The sequence below is a fragment of the Poecilia reticulata genome, chromosome 11, assembly GCF_904066995.2.
Source record: "Poecilia reticulata chromosome 11, P_reticulata-male-v2, whole genome shotgun sequence".
NCBI lineage: Eukaryota > Metazoa > Chordata > Actinopteri > Cyprinodontiformes > Poeciliidae > Poecilia > Poecilia reticulata.
In genome coordinates this window covers 16,989,090-17,014,309 of record NC_088840.1, presented here as the reverse complement: position 1 = coordinate 17,014,309, position 25,220 = coordinate 16,989,090, and the positions used below count along the sequence as shown (strand labels likewise).

General features: G+C 38.0%; 1 long non-coding RNA gene across 2 annotated transcripts in view; it reads right to left on the bottom strand.

Annotated features, from left to right (window-relative positions):
* Positions 1-25,220, bottom strand: part of LOC145553759 (uncharacterized) — a 72,360-nt gene that overhangs the window by 30,500 nt on the left and 16,640 nt on the right. For both annotated transcript variants that reach the window (XR_014089798.1, XR_014089797.1), the window contains one exon: positions 21,162-21,280. This is a non-coding gene — a long non-coding RNA (uncharacterized LOC145553759). The remainder of the gene's footprint in view (positions 1-21,161; positions 21,281-25,220) is intronic.

The following is a 25,220-nucleotide window of genomic DNA, read 5'->3' as shown; positions in this document are numbered from 1 at the left end:
CTCCCCTACAAAATGATTAACATGGGGACCAATCTCCACCGGTTGCCTCAAGGTCACTCTTTCCAAAAAATGAACAAGCACTGCTTTGTCTTTGAGATAAAGAAAAAGGACAAAAAGAGGGATGAAAATGGAGGAAACGAGAGATTAAGAGACAGCCAGAGAGAAGGGGAGAGAGAAGGAAGCAGTGCAGGCAGCAGCATAAAAGAAAAGGACAGACTGAAGTCATTTAGGCTTTTTCTTCTGCCTGAATAATCCAAGTTTTGTCCAAATTTAGTTTAAGGAGATTGTGGAACATTCAGTCCTTGACATTAGCATGAAAGTCAAGAGACAGCAGCAACTAAAAGCACATTTCTGCGCAGGTTTCTATATTTGACAACGCCGTTTCTTTCTATTAGTTTTTTTTACATGTCTAGCTTCCCAGTAAATGTATCTCTGAGGCCGATGGCTGATTACTTTCCCTTGTGGGAGAAGCACAAATGTTTTTAAGATGCATCAGTATGGATGGGCAATCTTGAATATCGTAACTGATTCTGCATCAAAATGCTGAGTCGATTATTTATTTAGGCTTTTTTCTGCCACAAAATTTAATGATTTGCAAAAGAAAATCAGCAAATTTTTATTTAGCGTTTTTATCACACTTAATTATTTTTTTTATATCAACCAGATTATATTATCAGACAAAGATAACATGAGTTAATGTAAAAGCTGTTTCCAATTACAATTTTATTAATGAAAAGTGCCTTCCAAGCCTACCTGGCCCTACTGTATGTGAAAAAGCAATTACACACAGACCTGTGCATTCAAAAATCTATTCAATAGAAATTATCTATTGATATGATATGTAGCTAGAATATTGTAGAAAGTACACAAGATTTCCCAATGGAAAGAACTTGAAGTATGAATAAGAAAATGATAACTTTTCTGCCACAACTCCTCCCAGAGAGCATCAGCACTGGAGGTGACAACAGAACAACATGCAGGCGTCACTTTCCAGTTAAGATCAGGATTCATGACTCAACCATAACAAAAGGACTGGCAGGAAAAACATGAAACCACTGCTGACCAAAAAGGCACAAGAGTGAAAGGCCTGCTCCACATTTGTCAGAAATTAACTTTACTGATGCCGCAGATTTTTGTAAAAATATTTTGACTGACAGGACAAAACTGGAACTTTTGTTTATTAATTATGCAATGTTGCAGTTGTGGCAGTGGACAGGATGCATGAATTAGATAGTCTTAGGAGACGTTTCCTCACAAGAAGTTTTACTTTTGCACCATTGCACACTATATATATATATATATATATATATATATATATATATATATATATATATATATATATATATATATACTGCTCAAAAAAATAAAGGGAACACTTAAACAACACAATATAACTCCGACGAGGGTCCCCGTTATCAATCAGTGTTGCTTCCTAAGTGGACAGTTTGATTTCACAGAAGTTTGATTTACTTGGAGTTATATTGTGTTGTTTAAGTGTTCCCTTTATTTTTTTGAGCAGTGTATATATATATATATATATACTTTTTAATATTTTGTCCAGTTCTTGGTTTGTCTTCTCAAATCTTCCTGCATCCTTATTTGGGTTACTGTGTAAGCCTTACATTTTGCAGGAAGTTGTTTTGGTTCTGCCATCACAGACTTAAACAATCAAAGTGTGGTGGTATAGTTGTAGCATTACATACGTTTCCAATTGTCTATTGGAACATTATTTTATCCAAACATTAGCTACCAGATGACAGCATGCTGTTAACCGTGACGTTACTGTTTACAGAAATGAATAGGAGAGTCATCTATTAAATAAATAAGAAGCCAGATAATTAGTTTTGTTGGGCCTCAGAAATCATTTGAGAAGCTAACTGAAGCCACAGCCCCACTAATCTATTAAATTACTAGTTGTATGTGGCCAGGAAAAGATCAGATAATACAAATGTAAAATACATTTACGTTTTCATCTTGGCTTAATTTCTCCCTTTTGCATTGTTGGAGGAAATATTGTTCAACAGCTTCTCACTTTGCAAACTCCTAAATAGGTTTAAGTAAAATAAGTTCACACCTCCTTCAGGTGTTCGTAAAGCCAGTGAAGTTTACATCTGATCCAAAGATTCCAGCTGTCAAATCAGAAGCTACTAACGTTAGCCTGTGAGGACGACAGACGTGACTTGTGTTGTTTGACCAAAGTGCAATTCAAAGAAAATGTAAGTTACATTAGGAAGCTGGGTGATATGATAAGGGTTGATCATCACCAAAAAAAACCAGGCATGGAACCAGTTTTGTGGAACCTAATCGAATATAAACTCATTTCAAAATCATATTTCCGTGTAAACGATGTTGTTTTGCTTCACAGCGTATTTGAAGTCAGGTAAATAAGCTCTGACTTTGTTTTGTTTGCCTGTGGGGAGTTGTAAACCGTCAGACCACTGAGCTAATCTAAGATTCCTGCATAAAAATCACGCTTTTATCTGCTTTCAAGAAAATAAACCTCATGAAAATCCGATACAAATATCCCTCTGCATTCTTGCTCCTGCACCTGTTGCTGTTTATGATAGATAAGGTCCAGTTGCTTCACTTATCTCCTGGTGACACGAGAGTGCACAGATAAATCCATATGGGGGAAAGTGCAACACAACCTTGAAACTTCAGATACTAAAGCAGCCTTAAACTCAGCAGACTTCTTCCTATTTTATAACTGGGGCTTTACAGCACAGCCAGAGAAACATCCTTCCAAAAATACTTAATATATGAATATCTAAATCCAGTTACTGCACTCGAGCTCAAACAACTGCATCAGCATCTTGAGGTACAACACAGTTTGCGTGCCACCTGAGCTGCTCTACAGAGTGCTGCCAAGTGCGTCTCTTGCTCTTGAGGAGCAAAGGAAATCGACCTCCGAATAATCTTATATACCTTTCTCTTCTTTCATACAAGCTCGTCTTTTTCCATAACATCACCACGCTCCTCCGCAGGGAGCTGCAGGAACTCGGCACACAAAGCGATCTCCTCCACGCGCTGCAACATGCAGCAGCAGGCCTTGCACAGCAGCATCTCGTACCTCAAGACTCTGATGCAGATGCTCAGACTCGTTGGACCCTTGAGGAAGAAGCAGAAGAACAGAGAAGTTCAGATGTGCTCAGATTATCAGCTTCTTCATGACATTCATGCACACTAGACTTAGAGGCACCGAGAGAGTTGGTGGAAGTTCAACCGAGAGTAAGCAGCATCATTTCAGCGAATATACACGATGTGCCAAAAACCTTTTGGTCGGAACGGATCGTAGAGGGGAAAGTAGAGCAAATAACTGTAATAAAAATATTTAGAATAAATGTTATGATTTTCACCATGTTGGGAAAAGTTCAACAGAGCAAAAAGAAACTGAAAACAAACCATTTATCCATCCATCCATCTTCTTCCGTCGCAGCCTAAGAAGGGAGGCCCAGACTTCCCTCTCCCCAGCCACTTCTTCCAGCTCTTCCAGGGAAATCCCAAGGCGTTCCCAGGCCAGCCGAGAAACATCATCCCTCCAGCGTGTCCTGGGTCTGCCCAGGGCTTCCTCCCGGTGGGACATGAACACCTCACCAGGGAGGCGTCCAGGAGGCCTCCTGACCAGATGCCCAAGTCACCTCAACTGGCTCCTCTCGACGTGGAGGAGCAGCGGCTCCACTCTGAGTCCCTCCCAGATGACCGAGCTTCTCACCCCATGTCTAAGGGAGAGTTACCCTACTTGTAGTAAAAAAGTGACCAGATTTTGACCATGAATTAGTACAAATAATGCAAATGTGAATAAACATCAGCAAAGACAAACATGAAGACTTATTGATTCAAAGGAGTTGAATGCAAATGCATAACATACTTTTCAAATTTTTATTCACAATAAAAGTTGGCTACTATTCAACAAAATGTGAAATGAGCTTAAAGCTATGAGTATTTTTGGAAGACACTTGAATTGCATTTTTTAAATAACCCTACCCAGGAGAACATTCCAGTACTTTGGAAGATATTCTGCCCTTTTTTCCAGCACCAAATAAAGCCAGATCAGGAGTCCTGAGTGACACCAGATCTGTTACTTTGATTAAGCCAAAATGAACTCCTAGAACCCTCTGCAGGTCGTTTCTCTCTGTGGAGATGAAGTTGAAGACGCCATCATACTCCAGCTTCAGCCATCTTACTGAGCAGAGCAGGCAGCACTTTGAGGATCATGTTCTTTAATTTCTCCAGTGCATTTCACACAATTCAGCCTGAATTAGTTTGTCAGAAACTCTAAAAGACACAGGAGGCTTTCAGACTCACCTGGATCAATAGCTGCTTGAGAAACAGACCAGTTTGTGAGGCTTACTCTAATTTATTTGCCAACTTGTTTTTTCTAATTCAAGAACTTCTGCCAGGAGGTCTAAATGGTCCACTATTCACTAAACAACTACATAAAAAATCACAATGAAGTTCTTCAGGAACGAATGTCATTTAAAACAAATAATACAGTTTTATTAAATATGTATGTACTTAATTTATACAATGTAAGTCTAATTCTTTCCCAATTTATTTCAACTCTACTAGAGTTGGAGGTTCGACACGCAAGAAAGAGGAAAAGTTTCCCTTCACTTCAAGTGAAACCCAACACACGGGACACGATAGCGACGTCAACTACGACAAAAGTTTAACAAGTTTCAACTTTTGTGTGTTGCGTCTCTAGCCTGCGTGTTACAGCTCCAAATTTCACATGCACAAATTTTGCTGGCTTCTTGATTGGAGGAGAACAAGCGACTGTCGCCTCATTGAGGAAATTTTACAGGAAATTAACGCAGCAGGAAGAACGTCGCCTCCCGTGTGTCAAATCCATTGATTGGTCGGCTGTGCAGTTTAACCAATCAAGAGTTAGTTTAGATGCTACATCAAAGCCGAATTGGCGTTCTAATGTGTCACTCTGAGTGCATGAATTTAAGTATTTGAATTTCATTGCTGACATAAATTTATATTCAAGTAAGATTCTTTGTTTAGATCACGTGCCAAAGCCATAGCTGTTTATGTGGCCGTCCAGATTCAAGACTAAACATTAAGTCTGCTTGAATAAAATGTTACCAAATCAATGCAGGTTTTTATCTGCTTGCTGCCAAATTGTATCAATTAGTCTCTCCAGTTTCTTGAGAATTATTATGGAAATCAACAAATTGTGCTAAAAATCTGAAGTTTATTGCAGATTTTTCTCAAAAATGGTCAACAGCTTTCTTACTTGTACTAAACAACTGCCTCAGCTTTCATTGATGTCAGATTTTAGTACATGATCTATATAGCGAGTAATAAAAAGTCGCATTTACTGCCATAAATAAGCACAAATATTTTCAAATGAGTACCACAAACACTTTGATTTTTATTGCAAAAAATCACACACAAAAAATCACAAAATCCTGGAGGGATTGAAAAGATGTTAAGTATTATTTATTTTTAAGAATTTATTGAATATTTTAAGTTTGTGAACAGGTTTTATCAATACATTCTGGCACAACCGGCCCTTTAAGAGCATTCCTGATCTAGATTTGATCCAAAATAAGTTAGCCAACCTGGTTTGGATAATCCTCATCTTCTATGTCATTATACAGTCTAAACTGACCTCCACAAGTAGAAAACGCTCACATACAGTTCATATTAAGCAATATTCTCCCTTATCAGCATGCTAAATGTCCCCTCACCGACTGGTGAGTCTGTGCCTGGGTTACTGGTGGGGGCTTTCGTCCCCCATGCTCCCGGTATGGGCTGACTGTCGGTGTCGGGGGCTTCAGAAACTGATGTGCCTGGAGGGGCACCGCTGTCAAGTAGGGTGTCTAAGAGGACACCTGTCAGTGCCACCTCCCTAATTATTTCTTGAATTGTTGGGTCTCGTTGGGTCTGCACTGCCAGCCCCCAGCTGTCCTCCTCCAGTTGTCAGTGTGACGGGGATTCTGGCTCTTTTTCCTCTTGCAGCTCAGCGTTAACCTCGTTGGGCTCCAGAACGGCTTCCAATTTACTGCCATATCTGGCATTTTCACTCATCAATTTTAACATTTTTGAAAAGCATGAGTATTTTTTCATCCAGGGTTGCTTGGGTAAATAATTCTATAATTTTAAATTAATTCAGGTGAGTAAAACATATATTGTCTGATTTGCTGTGAATTACTTACTTTATTACTTTATTTTGTTGCTGATTATACACAGCAACCCTCATGCTGCTGTCTTTTCTTCCCTCATTTACAAAATGATCTTGTAAACCTTTTACTCTTTCATGTGGGGCTTGTTAACAGTAAATATTCTACCAAAGCTTATTACACATCTAATTGGTTCTGGGGTCCAAGTTTCTAACAATGTTTTATTGATAACCGTTGTATCTTATTGATAAGGAGATGATTTAGAAACATTTTTTTTATGCCCAGCTAAAAGTACACCTCCTCCAAAGTTATATTAGCAGTAGCAGACTTTATTTTAAACATTAATTTATTGTGTTGATATGATGTCCTGGCCTTTGTTTTCATAGCATTTTAGCTCCTAAGGGACATAACTGTACTGCATGTTTTGAATTGGCATTGCTTTTGCAATTTTTGTCTTGGGGAATACATGATCCGAATGCACTCAGTAACTATGATGGCAGCGCCAGCTAAGATGTTAACTATGTTGAGGCCTTGTTTACAAGCTGTATTCGTTCATATAATTGTACTATATTCTAGTTTGAACTGTATGTCAGGCTGGGTGGACACGTTTTCCACTGTTGACATCTGTTAATAAATTTGGGAATAAAACATTTTTGTGCTGCCAATCGAATCTCTGCCATCAAACTACAAAAGTGGCTGAATGGGACGGGAGTGGTATGTGACCTGGAGGGTAAGATTAGGGGTAGAAGAGGGGCATTTAACAAGAAATTCATACTAAAGCATTTCAGTTCCACTTTACATAAACCCCAAATGAATTACTTAAATGTGAAAAGACAGGATTTAAAATACTATGTTCTCTTTAAATGACTGAGAAACTACTCTTGGTCATGTTGGACCTCTTTCAAAAAAAAAAAAAAAAAGCAGCAATCCATCACGCAGACAGGTGACTGTGCTTTACATTTACAGGTAACATATAAGGTTCAAGTATGCACTTGGAAAAACATCCAAACTCCACAGAAAAAGGCTGCAGCAGGAATTTAAACCCAGAATCTTCCTGCCATGAAGCTGCACTGCCAATAAATAATCTACCATGTTGCCCTCAAGAACAAACCGGTAGATAATCATCGTGCTCTAAGTAAAGAGCCCCTGAAAAATACATGCAAGATTTCACTTTAATGAAATGAAAATATTTGTGGCTGTGAATTAGGGGCATCCCTAAAACCAAAGAATTTTTAATTTCATTAAATTAACTTATTAAACTAATAAACTGAGGATGCAGGGATTTCTTTCAAATAACTGTCTTTCTAATGTGTCTCGAAGGCTAAACAACTCGGAGTTGGATGTCAAAACATTCAGCGCAGCGTGAGCTGAATATTTAAAAAGGCAAATGCATTTTTTACTGCCCCACCAGCAACAACTGCGACTATAAATAACTCAGAGAGGCTGATTGAGTTGTTCATCAGAACCAGTGACTGACAGGCATGTTCTGCATTTCTGTCTCTCTGCAACTCAATTTAGAGATTTGGATTTTCGGCATAATTACTTTACCGCAGTCGGTCGCTGAAGTTTCAGTAATTGAAGGAGCCAGGTAGCAGTTGTGCATTTTAGCAACTTTTCCGTTGTGATACTAGCATTAGCGTTCAGCTGAAAATTAAACAATGTTTATAGCATGTAAACGTCTGGATACATTTATCAAAATGTTTTTCATAATGAGTATTTAAAGATCCAATGTTTTGAATGGAGATGTCAGAAATGACTTGGTGACTGGAATCTCTTCGTTGGCCAATGATAAAATTTGATCTTAAAATGTTTCCATATACTCATAGCTAAATGTGAATATGTTGGCCTAACATCAACATGCTTTGCTATAAAATCTGCTACTGCGGAAAAAAGACACCATCCATCCGTCTTCCATACCGGCTTTTCCTTGCGGGGTCACAGGGGAACTGTGGCCTATCTTTAGCAGTCACTAAATGAGACGCAGGGTGCATCCTGGACACGTCGCCATCACAAAGCAACACACAGCCATGCTCACACACACCCAGGAACAATTTAGAGCCTTCAAGTAATCCAACAGTCTGTGAGTACCCAGAGAGAACTCATGCATAAAAAGGAGAACATTCAAAATCCAAGAGCTGGATTCAAACTCTAAACTCCAATCATGCAGCCTGCAGGGCACTTAATACCTCCTTCTTTAATATTTGTTATTTGTGACATTACAGATGACATCAGCAACTGAATGGATCAAGAAGGAACAGAGATCTCACATTAGAATGTGTAAAGAATAACCAAAGCTTCATTTGATATGTTTCATACATTATTGGCATGTTTTGCTTCAAAGTTGTACTTTTTACGCGTTTTTTTTTTCTTCTTTTTTTTTTAAGCTGGCTGTTTCCAGACTGCTGTGTCTGAGGATATTGCTGAAAGTCGTGGGAAATTGAGTGGAAGAAAAATATGTGTTAAACGGTTGTGCATGCTGCATCACACGCTTATGTTTTCATTCCTTTCTTGTTTGTTTTTGGTGAAATTAATATTCTTTTAAGCCCCAGTCAAACAAGATGATAACTGTGAAATGAAAATCAGCCAGAAGAAGCATGTTGACAAAACTCTAGACTGAACTACCTTGCTCTTTCAATCAATTATGATTTTAAACATGAGATATTTACAATTTGATTATATTTTCACAAAGCCTTTAAAATCTTACTGGAATATAGGATTTGATTGCATGTATTATTAAAAATTTTGGGAATTATTAAACTGTGCAACTCAAAAACAACTTCTTGCCTTCTTCCAGCTAACAGCCTATATGAGCAATTTGGAGATGTGTGCATTTCCCCCAGTCATATTCCATGGACACCCAGTACATGTTGGTCTTTATGTGTTTAAAGGTGCAGTACTGATAGGTGTAAAGATTACAGTACTTTCTGGACTAAAAGGTGCACTTAAAAATGACTTGAGTGTCTAATATACCGTATTTTTTCAGACTATAAGCTGGTACGTTTTTCCCACGCTTTGAAATGGCTGGCTTTTCTGTGGATTTTTCTTCAACCACCAGGGAGGGCTCTTTAGGCAGTGAATCATTGGAAATTAAAATTGGAAATCAAAGAAGAAAGTGCTGATTTTCATTGAGAACAAGCACATGCTAGCAACAGGTATGATGGAGAAATGTTATCAAACTCATACCCTCATCATGAAAACAACAAGAAGAAGTTCATATGATGCCGCTTTTAAGTTGAAGTCAATCGATCTGGCAGTATAGATCGAGAGCGGCTGATATACCAGCGATTTATAGCCCGGCGCGGCTTATATATGTACGTTTCCAGTTTTTAAAAAAAAATCTTTGTAGGTGCAACTTATAGTGAGGTGCGCTCTATGGTCCGGAAAATACAGTACTGTTCTGGAGGAAAACAGCCCCCTCTAGTGGATTAATATGGATTGATTCTGGTTGTGCTTACTGACCTTCAAGAGATTTTGTGTGGTACACGGTTCTGTCATAATGTTTTCGTTACATTACGGCTACCGTATCAGGCAGTGACGTGCGGTCAGGGGAGGCAGGGCCTCACCTGTCATCATGGAAAAATAATATATAATAATAAACTCATTTATAAAGATATTTTCACCCTGTGGTTTGTACTATAAAGTACCTATTTTTCATTTAATTTAACCAAATCTGATGATTTTTTTTCTTAAAAATCGCTCAATTTTTGCATTTTCCCATTCAAATGCTTAGAAGCAAAGCCGGTGAGGCAGCAGCGAGCTGAGCCTCACCTGGGTTTGCACAACCTCTCGCTAACTGCACTCGCATGCCATTCTATGCTCCTCCTGTCTGTACGTCGCCAATAAAATGGTTAAAAACATTTAATGTATGAACTGATTTTCCATAATTTAGCTTATGTATTTAATGTACTATGTTTTTATTGTCACTAACTGTGTATGTAACGTGTTTCGTGTGCTAAGGAGCGATCAGAAACGGCAGAGAACAGATTCGAGGTGAGGCAGGTAGTTCTCGTGCCTCATCACTGGGGGCGCTCATGAACCCAGATATTGTGACTCCACAACAGCAGAGTATGAGACAGTAACAGCGAGTTAGCCATACAGTAACTGCGCTGATACAGAGAGCGAGAAAGACGTGGTTTTTGAGTTGTACTTTAACGGTTTCTCCCTTTGCTGTTAAGCACAGCACAAAATTAATAATATCTACGTGTCTAAGTTTGATTGAGATAATGGAATTATTCTGCGGCGGCGGCGCAGCTAAGCATCACATGTTAAAGAATAGTCTTTTTGCCCTTCAGCATTGTACGCATGCGCGAAATTTCCTTATGTGAACAATAACATGCAGGGGGTCTAGATTTGCAAATCCGATTATAATTAAGTTGGTGCCTCACCAGCTATGAACCTCACCGCACGTCACTGGTACCAGGAGATTAATATGTACTGTGCTTAGACTGACTGACTTAGTCCATTTGCTTTATACATAAAAAAAAAAGATCAAAAATAGACAATTCATCGACAGTATGCCTTATAACCCGTTGTACCTTATAGTGTGGAAAATACGGTAATGACATCATTTTGACCGCAGCCGTGGCGGCCAGCAGCCATAATGCCGTGATGGCCAACATGGCAACCCGTCCTCCAGATTCTCATCTTAATGCCTGGGTCACAATGAGCTGCTTCTATGGCTCATCTGTGGCAACAAACCACCAAAATTTGGCAAGCAGAAACAGTAGAAATGGTTCTGGTGGTGATGTGCTGCCAGTTGCGCTTTGCCGCAAGTAATGGAGACCATCCAAAATGTCTGTCCAAGATTCAGAGGAAACCTTTAATATTCTGATTGATTTTTATTGTAATAGCCAAATACTAAAAAAGAATAAAACAGCTACTAACATTATTGATTGAAAGGGCGAGGTAGTTCAGTCTAGACTCTTCTTAGTGGGATTTTATGGTATTTGTGGAAGTCATAAGTATTCTGTGTATTACTGTTACGTTCAGCTGATGGATATTAGTTCCTATTGTGAAGAACTCGGTTAAGCAAATAGCCAAGATAGTGTAGAAATAAATGTTTTTATTGACAATCAGCATCAATTATTTTAAAATGATGGGCTTGTTTCTCAACTCCAGTATATTATAATATTCAGACAGAGTGTTTTCTCCCAGTATATTAGTAAATCATCTGGAAAAACACAACCACAGACAAACTAGCTGCCTTCAAACGCAACATCAGTCAGGAAAGATTGTCGCCATAAATTTCACTTAATGCAATAAAACTGAAATAGAGTCGTATTTGTCATTTTTCCACGCGTTACCTCCGTCTCTTGCAACGCTCCCTTTGTGAGATTAATCAAGCGCAAGCATGATTAACAGTAATTTTCACTAAACAATCCTCTGAGCATCTCCGAGTCATTATGACTAAATATGACCTAATGACTCTAAATAAGAGCCTTGATACTGAGAGATTTCTTGCCATTCACGAGGGAAAACAAAGACACAGAGAAGAAGAACAGAGAAATTACTAGACAGTAATGAAGATGTATGTTGCTGACACAATTTATTGTTTGTGTGTGCATTTGCATGCTTTGAGAAAATAGACCTTATTAGGATCTAAACTGCCTCTGAAATAGCCCTGATAAATGCACAAAAAATATATAAATTATACTTGTCAGTTGCAATTTATTCAGCTGATAAAACCTCCATTGTTCCATCATCCACACTGTGCTGCGAATCTACTTGCTATTAGAACATGCTTGCAATTCATAAATTATCTCCAACTGACTGTTGTCACAGAGTGTTTAAATGAAATAAATCAATTACACACAAAAATGTGAGTCCAAACTCCATGTTTTATGTGGTAAAATATTTTTTTACTGTCCCTACTACTGCTTGAACATGTCTGCCTGCTGCTGAAATCTGAAAATATAAAGGTTTTTTTTGAGACTTCTGACCTTTGTGTGAAGAGCAGCCTGCAGCTAGACTTCATTGTTTCTATGCAGCAAAGTAAAAACTCTGAAGAAACTTCAGCCAAATAAACTGACCTACATCTGAGAGACAGTACAAGAGTCACAGATGACCTCAGAAACAAAATGAATCAAGATTTAGTTACGTAAAAAAGGAACAGAGATGATTGAGTACAGAATAAATAAAGCTTCATTTGTTTCATACATTTTTGGCATGTTTTGCATGAAAATTTAACTCTTTTCTTACGTGTTTTTTCTTAAGTTGACTGTTTCCAAGGATATTGCTGAAAGTTGTGGGAAATTGAGTGAAAGAAAAAAATGTGTTCAAACATGTTGCATCACAAGATTATGTCTTCATTCCTTTCTTGTTTGTTTTTGGTGAAATTAATAGTATTTTTTTACAAACTGTGGTGTGAAAATCAGCCAGAACAAGCATGTTGACAATTTTGTTCAAATGTTTTGGTTCATTTCCATAGCATAGAGTAGCTTCATGGTTGTTCTGGCTGAACATGCTTGTTCAGCCAGAACAAGCATGTTGACAATTTTGTTCAAATGTTTTGGTTCATTTCCATAGCATAGAGTAGCTTCATGATGGTGGTAGCAAAATATGAATTAATTTATGTTAGCCACATGTGGTTGATGAACCTACCGGTTACACTGTAAAACATTTGAGAGTGTTTTAAGTAGAAAATGAAAGTCCACCTGCTAGCTGGAAAACGCAATGCAAGTCAACAAGAAAATTGTTTTGGTTTTAACTCAGAAATTAAAGTTCACAAAGTTTATTTAACAAGAGACAAGTTGTTTAAACATCATTTTTTAAGTTCATTAATCTTGAATTGTCAGTTTTAACTTAATGCTGTAATTTAAACAAAATAATTATTTCACAATTTGCAAGAAAATACCTTTCCTCACATAGTTAAAGAGCCGCATTTCTCTATTATTTTCACTCACAATGCCAAGTTAAAATACTTATTTTACTCAGAATAATTTAAATTATTGTTTCAAATTGCACAAACAAAATTTCTGATCTGATGATGAATTTTTATTAAAAATCACAGCTCAGCTCAAAAACATTCAGTGTGAACATGGCATCATCCTCAACTTGCATTTAAATAAACATTATTAATAAAACACAAAAGTCAGATCCATGTAACGCACTTCCATCTCAGGATACAAAAACATGCTGCTAAGCATTCTGGGAAATAGTTCCCACTCATGTCTTTTGCTTCTCTAAGTTTTTCTTAGTGTTAACATAACAACTCTGTTTTATTAAACTCTTGGAGGTTTCACAAAATTAATAGAAAGTTAACACAAGTTTATCTTTCACAAACTCACAAATTTAGGTTCAAAATCTAAAACTCACAAAATTTATTTGACCTAAAGAGTAAAAGATAGTAAACACAACTAAAGACACATCTCAACAATAAAATGCATTTAATTTTTGAAAAAAAATAAATAAATAAATAAATATATATATATATATATATATATATATATATATACAATATATATAAACAAAGATAAGCAAATCTAAATCATATATTAGACGCATCATGTTTTCTGTGAAACATCACAAAGTCATGAGAAATTCAAGATAGAAAGCAGTTTGATGATTGCAGGTGAAGAAGATATTTTAAAATGTATCAAGTAGGGATTATTGTAATTATTAATGCACTAAAATCGCACCATAACACCTCAAACTCTGAAAACAAATGAGTCCAAAATGTGAATATTTCTGGTGCTTGGGCAGCAGGATGCAGCATTAACTCTTTTCTCTGTTCATCTTCTGGTTTTACTTGGTAGAAATTTGGCTCCCTTTTAAAAACTGTCAGAGTTTCTCTTAGGATGTGAAGCTGCAAGGTGGAGATGAATGTTCGGCAACACGACTTTGTACTTTCAATAAGGCGGTTTTTCCTGCTCTGAGCAGTTTTAACGTGCGTTGAAAAGGCACACTAAAAATGCAAAAGGCATCAGAGTATAAAGAGGAAAAAGTAGGTCTGTGTTGCTGCAACGGCTCTTTAAAATAGGCAGAAAAGCTGATGGGGCAGAAAAGGCGGCACGCTGATCCATATTCATATTTCCATTCATTTAACCGACAACTCTCCACAACTGTTGATTCATTTTGAAGAATCACTCGTTCGCTTTCAGCAGAGAGTGCAGTCGGCTTCTTTTGCATAATTATGCAGTTACTTTGAGGGGTTTTCCTGTAGCTCAGCGAGCGCATTAATCCGATTTATGAAGAAACACGGAAAAGGTGTGCGTCTCCTCTGTGCTCGAGCTCAAGCTTTACAGCCTCCTGTGGATATTCAGTGCATGGGGGGTTGTTTTTCATTAACATTTGTTTGTCTGAGTTAAAATGGTTGAAGGAAAAAAAAACATATTTTTTTATTACTTTTTGATTATACAGGTTCAAAGTGGGTAAGCTGAAAAACTGCAAAATCCCCCCTGAGACGTATTCAAACAGCTGAGAGAAACTACTTTATATTCAAAAAACAAAAAGATTCCCCGTTTACAGTGTAGTCTGTCTGTGAAGCAGGAAGTAACATCCATCCAGCTCCAACACAGGAACCAGACCCAAACCAGAGGGACAGAACACAAATAGACCCAACAGAAAAACCTGTGTGGTTCTGTTTGTGTTTACCACTTATATACAGCTCTGGAAAAAATTAAGAGAGCAATTTTACAAAGCTGAAGATCTGGCCCACTGTTCAATGGCCAAGAATAAAGCCACAATTGTTTTCATGAATGGGAAGTTGTAACTTTTATAGTTGCAAAGAAAATCACCACTAGCTTGAAATCAGAGAATCTAGTAGATTTTACTGCCTACCACTCTAAAAATGATGATTACATGTCCAGATACAAACAGACAAACAGACTCATTCGGTTGTTCTTTGTCTCATAATTTGTGATGAATCGTCGTAAATTAAAGCACAGCTGCAGCCTCTTTAAGGAAACAACAGCAACAGTAGCAGCAGCAGCAGCAGCAGCAGCAGCAGCAACAGCAGCCTCTGAGCCTTTTCCTCTGAGCAGATCAATATCACCGTAATGAATTGTACTCAAACACAAGCAGGTATTTTTCATTATTCCATCTCCGTGTTGCCTTTCGAAAAGCAACAGAGTCTACCAGAGAGCTAATTTCGCGACGCTGATAGGAAGAAAAACCCAACAAAGGACATTTTAAGTGGTGATCGCCACTGATTTGAGTCTCAAACTTGTGGAGGTTGAAAAGAAAAGAGCTGGACAGGCTGACGCATGTGTGTGTGTGTGTGTGTGTGCGTGTGTGTGTGATATGTGCGAAATCAGCAGAGTGCCTGTGTCTGTGTGTGTGTGTGTGTGTGTGTGTGTGTGTGTGCAGGTGTGTTGCTACAGGTGTGTGTGTGACTAAGAGTAGGGCTCGAGGGGATGTAGCTGCAGATTCTAGCTTCTCTCCATTACTCCCTTGAGAAATCCATTCCAGATGCTGCAGAGCTTCTCTCCTCCTTTCACCATCTTACAACACTTTACACCTAAAATGCATTCACACCTCCTTTTTCACCTTGATTTGTAAAAAAAAAAAAAAGGAAGCAAAAGCAGTCTACAGTATTACAGTATTATTTAATGTCATATATTAATCCATTATTTAGCGTTTTTCCTTCATTTATATCATAGTAAACTTCTGTAATTTAGGAAAAAAAAGCAGTTAGTGCAGGCATCAGAAATAAACAAACTTGATACTCATTACTGTGCTTACCTGATTAAAAGTGTTAAATGTTTCAAATCAGCCAGATTATAGAAGGTTTACAGCAGGATCTCCATCAAAATCTCATGCAACGGTTTGTTTTCTGGATTTTTATATTTACTCCACCAAAGTCAAAACAAAAAGCAAAACCACTGATATGCACCAAGATCTCTGGCCACTGCTGAGTCCAAGCAACTTCAACAAAACAATCCACACTTTTGATGCAAATAAATAGCGCACCACCAACAGCTCTGCCTGCACAGAGGAATCACATGTACCCTGGAGGCCCAGTGGAGCACCAAGTGGAGCGGCACAAATCTAAATTTTGCCAAGGCTCGGCCGCGCTGGTTGTTGTGAGACTGAAGGAGAATGAAACATGCGTCTGTCAGGCTGTTAAAGAAAATCTTACATTGATGTTTCCTGATAAAAAGGGAGAATGTGAGGATGAAAGCTTAAATGGCTGCTCATGGGTTTTGTAATACAATTTTATAACAACCTAGTGCAACAAAGTCCTACAACTTTCAGATGCATCCCTGCTGCAACATAAGAATCAAGTAACTAAATCCATCTTGTCATGTCATGCAGAGACCAGGGAACAACCCATTCATTTCATTCAGATGTATTGGAAAAGTGATGCAGGATAGTAGCTAACAGGGAGTTAGCTGTTAGCTACAATATTATCGTTTATCAATAACTCTGGGACAATTTATCGTCCAGTAAAATTTGTCATGTTTATCTGCAGAGTATTTTGTGTTATATCTGTGAAAAGGGATCCAATGAACAAAGTTTGATGAAGTGATTTCTTCAGGTAAAAAGACGATAACGCTCGAAAAGAAACAAATCCAAAACTATTTTGTGTTATTTTAGTGCATTACAGCAGCCTAATTACAAAGCCTAATATAAGTAATGAACAAAGTGAGTAAAACCTGAGCTCTCCCTTTAACCATTTCTCAGCATAGTGATTTTTCAGCACATCCTCGTCCCTGAGCTGGCTAACAAACTGTTCCCAAGCCGACTAAGAAACCGTTACTGTGGCTTAACAGGCAACAAAACAGCTGACACAACGACACTCGCGCACACACAGACACAGCTCTATATTACCGGTACACCAGGGAGCTAAACTGCTTACAGGACACACCTAAGTCCTTAATGATCCAAAGTGTGTGTTTGTGTCTGTGCATGCACAAGCTGTTTCTTACATCTGCATTTTCACAGGTTGCATACAGTGTGTCCTTCCGGGCCCCAGAGAATAGCGTAGCTGCATGCAGGTGTTGTGTCTCCAGAGTACCTAACCAACGCATGCATAGGTGAGTTTAGGTATGTGTGTGCGTGTGTGTGTGTGCAGATCAATAAAGCTATTGCTGCAATAAGCTTGGTAGGCTTTTGTGACAGTATTGGTTGTGTCTCTGGAGAGCAGAGAATGGGTTGTGTAATTTACCTCGACAGCAAAATTCAAGAGTGGTTTACTTCCTAAAAACACACACACACCCACGCGCACACACACTCTCATGTACAATGTTGCTGCATAATGATGCAGAGGATTTGTATTTATCGAAAAGTGACAAAAAAATCCTAAAATTGGGTTAAAAAAAGTTCATCAAATTGAGAAAATAAACGAAACAGTCATTAGAAATCATCTATTTTATCTTCCTCTCAAGTCTTTATCATCCTCCGACATTTTTCTTTTGATTTAATTTGACCAGAGCATTTTGGCTCATGGTTAACTGGAACCAGGATTTCTTATGACTTTCTTCCTGCTACTCTTTTATAAGTACCAGATTTCTGAAGTGCACAACTAATTGTCTTGTCGAAAAGTCCTTCCACTTGAGCTGTGGATCTCTGTAGCAGAGTTAAAACGTTCCCCTTGACTACTTCTCTGGTTATTACTCTCCGTGTGGCTGTCTACTTATATAGCGCTTCCTGGTTCGTCTTCTCCCTTTTCTCTGGGAGAAGTTCAAATCTGGGGATTTTGTTTTATAACCTAATCCTCCTTTAAGCTACTCTATAACCTTCTCTCTGCCCTTTCTTGGTCTCCATGATGTTTCTCACTCCATAATATTCTCTAACAAACCTCTGACGCCCTCACAGAGCAGCTGGTGTTTATGCTGAGATTAAATCACACACAGGTGGATTATTTTATTATTCAATCGCACTGGATTTTATTTAATAGCATCAGAGCAAATGGGGGTAGATACATTTGCATATCACCTTCCTTCTTTCTATTTGTAAATAGAAAAACGAAAATGTTCAAGATGTAGAGAAACAACAAAAAAAAAGGCATTTTGAACGTCTTTTTATAAATATAATAGCATAATTATGATCACACTGCAATAAAACGTTTAGTTAAATTCATAGGCAACAACTTCAACTTCTAATTCAGCATTGGAAATCCTAAAGAATGCGTTTCATTTATTTCACCTAAGTAGTATTGTTCTTTTCCCTCTGTGTTTTAGTCTAGAAGGCCAAACTTATTCGTCTTAATAAGGAAAGCGATGCCACACACCGATTCTACTGAACATAACTTACTGTCTCCCATAGAAATGAAGTATTTTGACAGCTGTGAAGCCTACAGCTTCTTATTAAAATGCACATTTTGTGCTGTCGTGCTCAGTTGTTGCCCTCTCTCTCATTGATGATCATTAACCTGAAAACCATTAGCCTGTAGGCTGTATAGCATCTCTGCCAGCTACCATGCAAGTCTGAAAACGGCTGGAAATTAACCTTTTACTGTCAGTCTGAAAAGAGTAAAGTAGACGTGTGTAGCTGTGAGGCTCAGAGCGAAAAAATAATGGCAAAAAAGTATATATATATTTTTAAAAGTACCGTATTTCGGATTATAGGCCGCTACTTTTTTCCTACGCTTTGAACCATGCGGCTCATAGCCGGTGTGGCTTTTCTGTGGATTTTTCTTCAACCACCAGGGGGCGCTTTAGCAGGAAGTGAATCGTTGGAAGTCAAAATTAGAAATCAAAGAAGAAGGTGCTCATTTTAATTTAGAACAAGCACATGCTAGCAGCAGGCATGACTGAGAAATGTTTTCAAACTCATACCCCTTCATCATGGAAACAACACGAAGAAGTTCATATGATGCAGCTTTTAAATTGAAGGATATCGATCTGATAGTACAGATCGACAGCCGCTGCACACAAGCTCGGCATGAACGAATCCATAGTTGGAGATGCAGGGCTGGGTCCTTAATAGCAGATTTATTTTCTTGTGGAGCGGCGGAGATACCAGTTTTTTGTTGTATTTTTTTAAAGTTGTGGGTGCGGCTTATCGTGAGATGCGCTCTATAATCCGGAAAATACGGTATTTGTTCCCTTGGAAATATATTCCGTTTTTTGCTTTATCCGGACAAAAATGTCTAGCAAAGACAACAACCTCTCCAATGTGCCTGAATTGTGCTTTCACATCGGACCAGACTGATTTAGATTAAGCATTTTCCCCTTAAGAAATTGAATCATCTGAAATAAGCATCATTTTAAGACAGACTATCAACTCGTCCGTAAATGGCAGCAACTCAAATCCGTGTGACTGTTTACCTGAACAATAGAAATAAAAATGATGAAAGAAAAATAATAAAATCAAGAAAAAAATAAATATCTTAAAAGCATAAGAGACATAATCAGAGGGCAGAAACAGTTATGTGAGTTTTTAATCAACTATACAGCCGTAGTCTGTCTGACCAGTTTATGATGCACTAACATAACTCGGCTTATTGATGTTGTTAAATCTTTAGTGTTAAAGTCGAGTTTCAGTTCTCTTCAGCTCTTTATTCCCCTTGTTAAATTCAGAGGTGAAACTATGATTCCCTCACTGAAGGGAACAACAGATCTATTTCCCACAAATCTTCTGATACTAAAATGGTCCCTGGTGAGGATGTGTAAAATACCTTAAAATAATAGTTTTAATTATTGACGCATAATCTCACTGAAAACTTTTCCACTTCATAGCAACCAGAACGACCCTTCAGGTCTTTAAAAATCTCCAGTTTCCAGACAGTAGGTAGAAAAGACTGCCAGGTCCTTTGAGAAAATGCTCAGCCAGTTGTTATTGTAAGGAAAGAGGTGTAAGTCAGACAAACATGTATGTTTCCACATGGCATCTTTTTAATTTCAGCTGGGATTATGTCTCAATTAAACAACTGATGAGAGAAAAAAAACGCTGCTTGTTTTTAGATAGAGTCACAGGAACTTCACTTGTGACTCAACTCTGGAGTTTTCTCTGTCAGAAAGGTGCATGGCAGAGAAACTGTGGTTGTAATCCTGTCAGGCCTCAAGGCTTTCAGCTCTGCACACCCCGAATCAAAATAACTCCCTTTCACACCAGAATGTCACATCTTTAAAGGAAGTCATAACAGAATACAGACAATTCAATTAGCAATCCAAGACTTCCCGTTTCTCTGAGGAAGTTTACCAAATTTTGACGCAACTCAAGATAGGAAAGACATGGAAAAAGGCCATTCCAGTAAGGCAGATTTGTGCTTATTTTCACTTAAATATTTACTAATTTCAAACAATTTTACCCAGCCACATGTCAGTATAAACTTCTCATTTGTAGACATGAAGTCTCCAGCATTTCATTCTAATGGGAAATTAGAAAAATATTTTCCTGTTGATGTGGATTTACACATTATGTTGTTTTTTTTCCACATAAAGACATGAGAAGCATTTTGATGTGATAGTCACTGCATAACTAGGAGTCTTGGAATAACAGGTTTAGTCACAGACCTGTTGCTGAAAATTCTTCTTCTCATCAATTTAATAATTTCATGCCCTCAAAATCAGGTTGAGTTCTAATATTAAATACTTAAGGGAAGCCATTCAGTGTGATTTAATTCACATGTTTGTCCTCAGTGACATTCGCCATGAGGTTCTACGTCTCTGAGCAGTTCCAGTCAAATCCTGCAAACAGCGAAGCATGATGGCTGCTCACCATCCCTGCAGGTGCATTTTATGCAGACATCAGAGTTATTACTGAAGAATTCGCACCTGTTATATGCTTATTATTCAAGATTTTTGTTTTCCACTTTTTGTGCTGAGCAATTTGCAGTCCAGTGCAAGTCCGGGCCCAGGTGTTTCAGACCGCTGGTGCAGAGACTTGTCTTTGTTTTTTAATGTATTTTCTTTTTTTAGACCTGTCCAGCGGCCAGCGGGTGACAGGCAACAAAGACTCTGGACATAGACGTTTTAATGCATACAGACGTAAAATATAGAACAAAGGTCAATATCTAGAAACTTCTGAAGGACAAAAGTGTAAACTTTCAGGAGGATCCTGTGCTTTTTATTTTAGTTTAAGCCACAAACCACATTAAGGAGTGCATAAAAAGTCAAATAACAGTAAATCATATAATTGCCTTACCTGAGAAATTTCACACTTCCTCATAAACGCCTTTTGTTTGGCACAGTGGTCTGGCTGCTGACTCCTCCAGATGTTTGTCATAAACTATCTTCTGTCCTCGTCGTCTTCTTCCCATAATCCTGTTTCAAACAGGTCAGAGTTTTTGTTGAGGAATACGTTTCTCATATTTTCTTGTAATTGCGTTTATCTCCATCTTTTATAGAGTAGACATGCTTTAGTACATTCCTGGAAAGTATTTTTTGTAGAAAACTTTCATTTTTTTAAAGAAACAAACTGAAGCATATTAGGTTCAAATTATCTGATGATCTTCAAAGCTGCTCATTAACTCCACATTTGATTGCAACAGGTTGTCAGTATGCCAGAAAGTTTTTTTGTTGTTTTTTTTTTTGACACACGGGAAAGGCGCAAAATTATTGGAATACAAAGCAGATGCAATTTGGACTTGGGTCTGATGCTATTTTTAAGAAAATAATACAAATGTAAAAACCTCCAGTGCAAACAGAAATGACAGCTTTGCTTTTCCGCCTTATTTTGGGAAGACTAATGATTGCAGGCGGAAAATTAAACCAAGCAGAAAATAATATCGGGGTATTAGAGGAGAGAAAAATGAGGGCAGAGACTGTGATGGATGGTGAGAGTGTATCTAGGAGAAACAGACTTGAAGAAGCTGACACCTGTGAGAATTGGTATGGAAACTGATAAGCTTGAAAGAACATGCGTTAACATTTGAGTAAAAAATATGGGGGGGGAAAAAAATCTAGAAATAGACAACTCCCTGCTGGACATGAGAGACGTCTGATGTAACGATAAGAAATACACAGCGACGGGTCTCTGATGGCTTGTCCACTCTCTCCTTCTCCCTCCTCTCCTATGTTCGGCGTTTCTTCTTCTTCTTCTCTGTGCATTGTTGTGTTTGTCCTCAGGCTAATCTTAGTCACGGCTGTCTGTTTGCGAGTTAGGACGAATCATCCGAGAAAAGGTCTGGCGGTTTATTAAAGAAAAACCATTTGCTGTCTGTTTGACTCCATTCTCACACACACATATATGGACACTCCAGTTGGATTATTGTTACTCTGCTCTACTTTTATCAATCATAGTATATAGAAAATGTTACTTTTACAAGAAGAGGAGAGAAATAAACATCTGGTTGTCACCATGTGGGTTACTTTCTCATTTTAAAAACCTGTTTTAGTTTAAGAGGTATAAATATATATAAATATATATTTACAATACAGTTGTTTAGAGGCGCCGATTAACCACACTGTCAGGTGAAATGAACAAGATTGATCGTTATCATCAGTGCAAATTTCCATTAGGAGAAATCTTGGCTCTCATGCAGATGTTGCTTTAGCTAAAGCTGAACTGAACTGCCCAAGTTGATTTAAAAAAAGAAGAAAGAAATGCGGACAGTACTTTGCCAAAGTTTTCACCCCACTTGATTTTGTCACTCTAGAGTCACAAACTTTTTTGGGTATGTATTAGTTCTGCATATGTAGATATTGACATTTCTCGCCAATCCTTTTAAAGCAAAACAGCTCAAGCCTCATCAAATTGAAGGTTGGACACAACTGTAAATCTTCAGCAACAATTCTCCCACAACGTTGTACTTTGATCTGAATCAGTTTGCTGTGCCTTGAACTCTAAAGCTTCACTTGATGCTTCCAAACTGCATTTCGCTTTTCCACATACAGTTTACTGATAAATCACAACATCTACTGACAGGTGGAGTGAAGAAGACTGATCATCATCATCAATGCAAGGATCTTCAGGGAGATATCTTGGCTCGTGCGTTAAGCAGTTAAAATCTCTTAAAGAAACAGATGCGGCTCAAGAAATGGAGCAAAAAGCCGAATCCAGCAGCCAAACACAGATTTAAACACGGAGGTTTTTTGATACCAAACATCATCTGGCCATCAAAATTCTCAACTCTTAGGCTTTTAGGGATTCAAGATAATTTGGAAGTTGAATGAGGGTTGTTATAGGTTACCAAGGCAGGTGTTGTGTTGTAATGTTATGTATTATAAAACGTTCTTTCAACATGTGAAACAAACTTGTGTGTCTGCTGCGTAACGTTTCGTTTGCTGCCTTAAGTCTCAACCAGGAGTGAAAGGTCACAGCTCACCTGGGTGATGTGATTTATTGAAATATGGATTCTAACAAAATCATAAAAATAATTTTATTAAATTCTTATTTTTTTCAGTCCAAGGCTAAAAATCTAGAAAATAAACACAGCAAAAATTATTAGTAGCGTTTGAAAGATTTTTGTGCAGAATAATACATTTTTGGTGCGTTGTTCTTTACGGTGGCTAGCTGCTATCAGCTGGTTATTTAGTCGAGTCATATGCTCTTTCTGCAATAAGCTGCTTTATAAATATCCTGCATACAGCCACAGAAAAGTCTTGCACTTTCTCTGGGATCTTATTACGTTGAACCGTAGGAATTGTTTGATGCAAAATTTAAGAGGCTTTAAACTAGAGCTGCACAATATTCAGCGCACATCCAATATGCAATGCTGATGATAAATGCTGCTACGATGATATAACAGGCAACTAATCAAGTTTAATATCTTTCTGCTTTGGATTAATTGTAAACATAGACACCAGATAGATATTAGTCTGTGCAGTTAAAAGAAAAAAAAATGAAGATATTTTCTTCCCCAACAGCAAAGATTGACAAGTTACATCAGCTGTTAGTTTTATTTCCTTAACGAATCGGAACATCTTGATGCCCTGCTAAAAATATTTTCTGGTGCAATAAGCAACAGCCTGAATGCCTGCATCCTACAAAATGAGCTAATCTTTACTGTGATCTAAGCGGTGCTTTGTGGAGCTGTGTTTTAATGAAAGACTGTAGATTTTCTATATGGTGCAGCCTAGTTTGAAAGAATTTTAAACTTTTGTATAAGTGTTGACCTGAAGGGAAATGTTTGTGTACAGAATGTGTGGGGTCTGCAGCAACGTTAGCTTCCATGTATATCCTGAATTGAAGGAAGTTCATTGCTGATAATCCTAGACATAATTGTTCCTAGTAATTTAGCTGCAAATAGCTTGGAACACTGCGACAGACTGGCGACCTGTCCCGCCTCTCGCCCGAAACGTTAGCTGGAGATAGGCACCAGCAACCCTCCCGACCCCATAAAGGGACAAGAGTGTAAAGAAGATGGATGGATGGATGGATGGATGGATGGATGGATGGATGGATGGATGGATGGATGGATGGATGGATGGATGGATGGATGGATGGATGGATGGATGGATGGATGGATGGATGGATGGATGGATGGATGGATGGATGGATGGATGGCTTGGAACAGCTACACTTAATTGTAGGAACGATGAAATTATATTAATTTATTTAACCTTAGTTAAACCAGGAATACTATCTCTATTTTGAGGAAGATGTGGCCACACCACCGCATTATTATAAGTTACAAGTTAAAAAGTAGCATATTAAAGTTTGAATCAACGTCAGAGATTACAAAGTACAAGACAATAATATAAGTTTGAAGCTTAAAGACAGTAGTTGCACTTCTCAGTTGCACAGAAACATCCCAGAAGCTAAACCGCATGAGAAGCAGTGTGTATTGGGTGCTATGAAACCAACCACAACCACCTCAGTCTACACTCATAATTTTACCATCACACTTTTGTTCTGCTTTATAATTTTGGCACATTGTGAGAGTTTTGTCACAGCAAGTCATTTTACGTCTGTGGTGTTAATTATCATGCTATTCATTTGTTCCAAGCCAAGTAAAAAATAAGCCACACAGGGAGGCAGCTGTGAGGTTTATGAATGTGTGACTGCATATTTACAGAGACGGAAATACTGGTTTCAAAACACTAACTTGTTTACAATGCATTTATAAAACTAAACAAGGTCATTTTCTCTCAAAAAACTAACATGTTCATGCAGAGTCAGCCAGAAAAACTGTGCAATATTCCTGCAGGCGGTGTCTGCCCACTTAATGAGCTGGAGTTTAAACTACAACATTCTTCCATCATATCTTTATTGAGACAATTAGTTCAGTGACACCAACATTCATGTCAACGACTAGTAAAC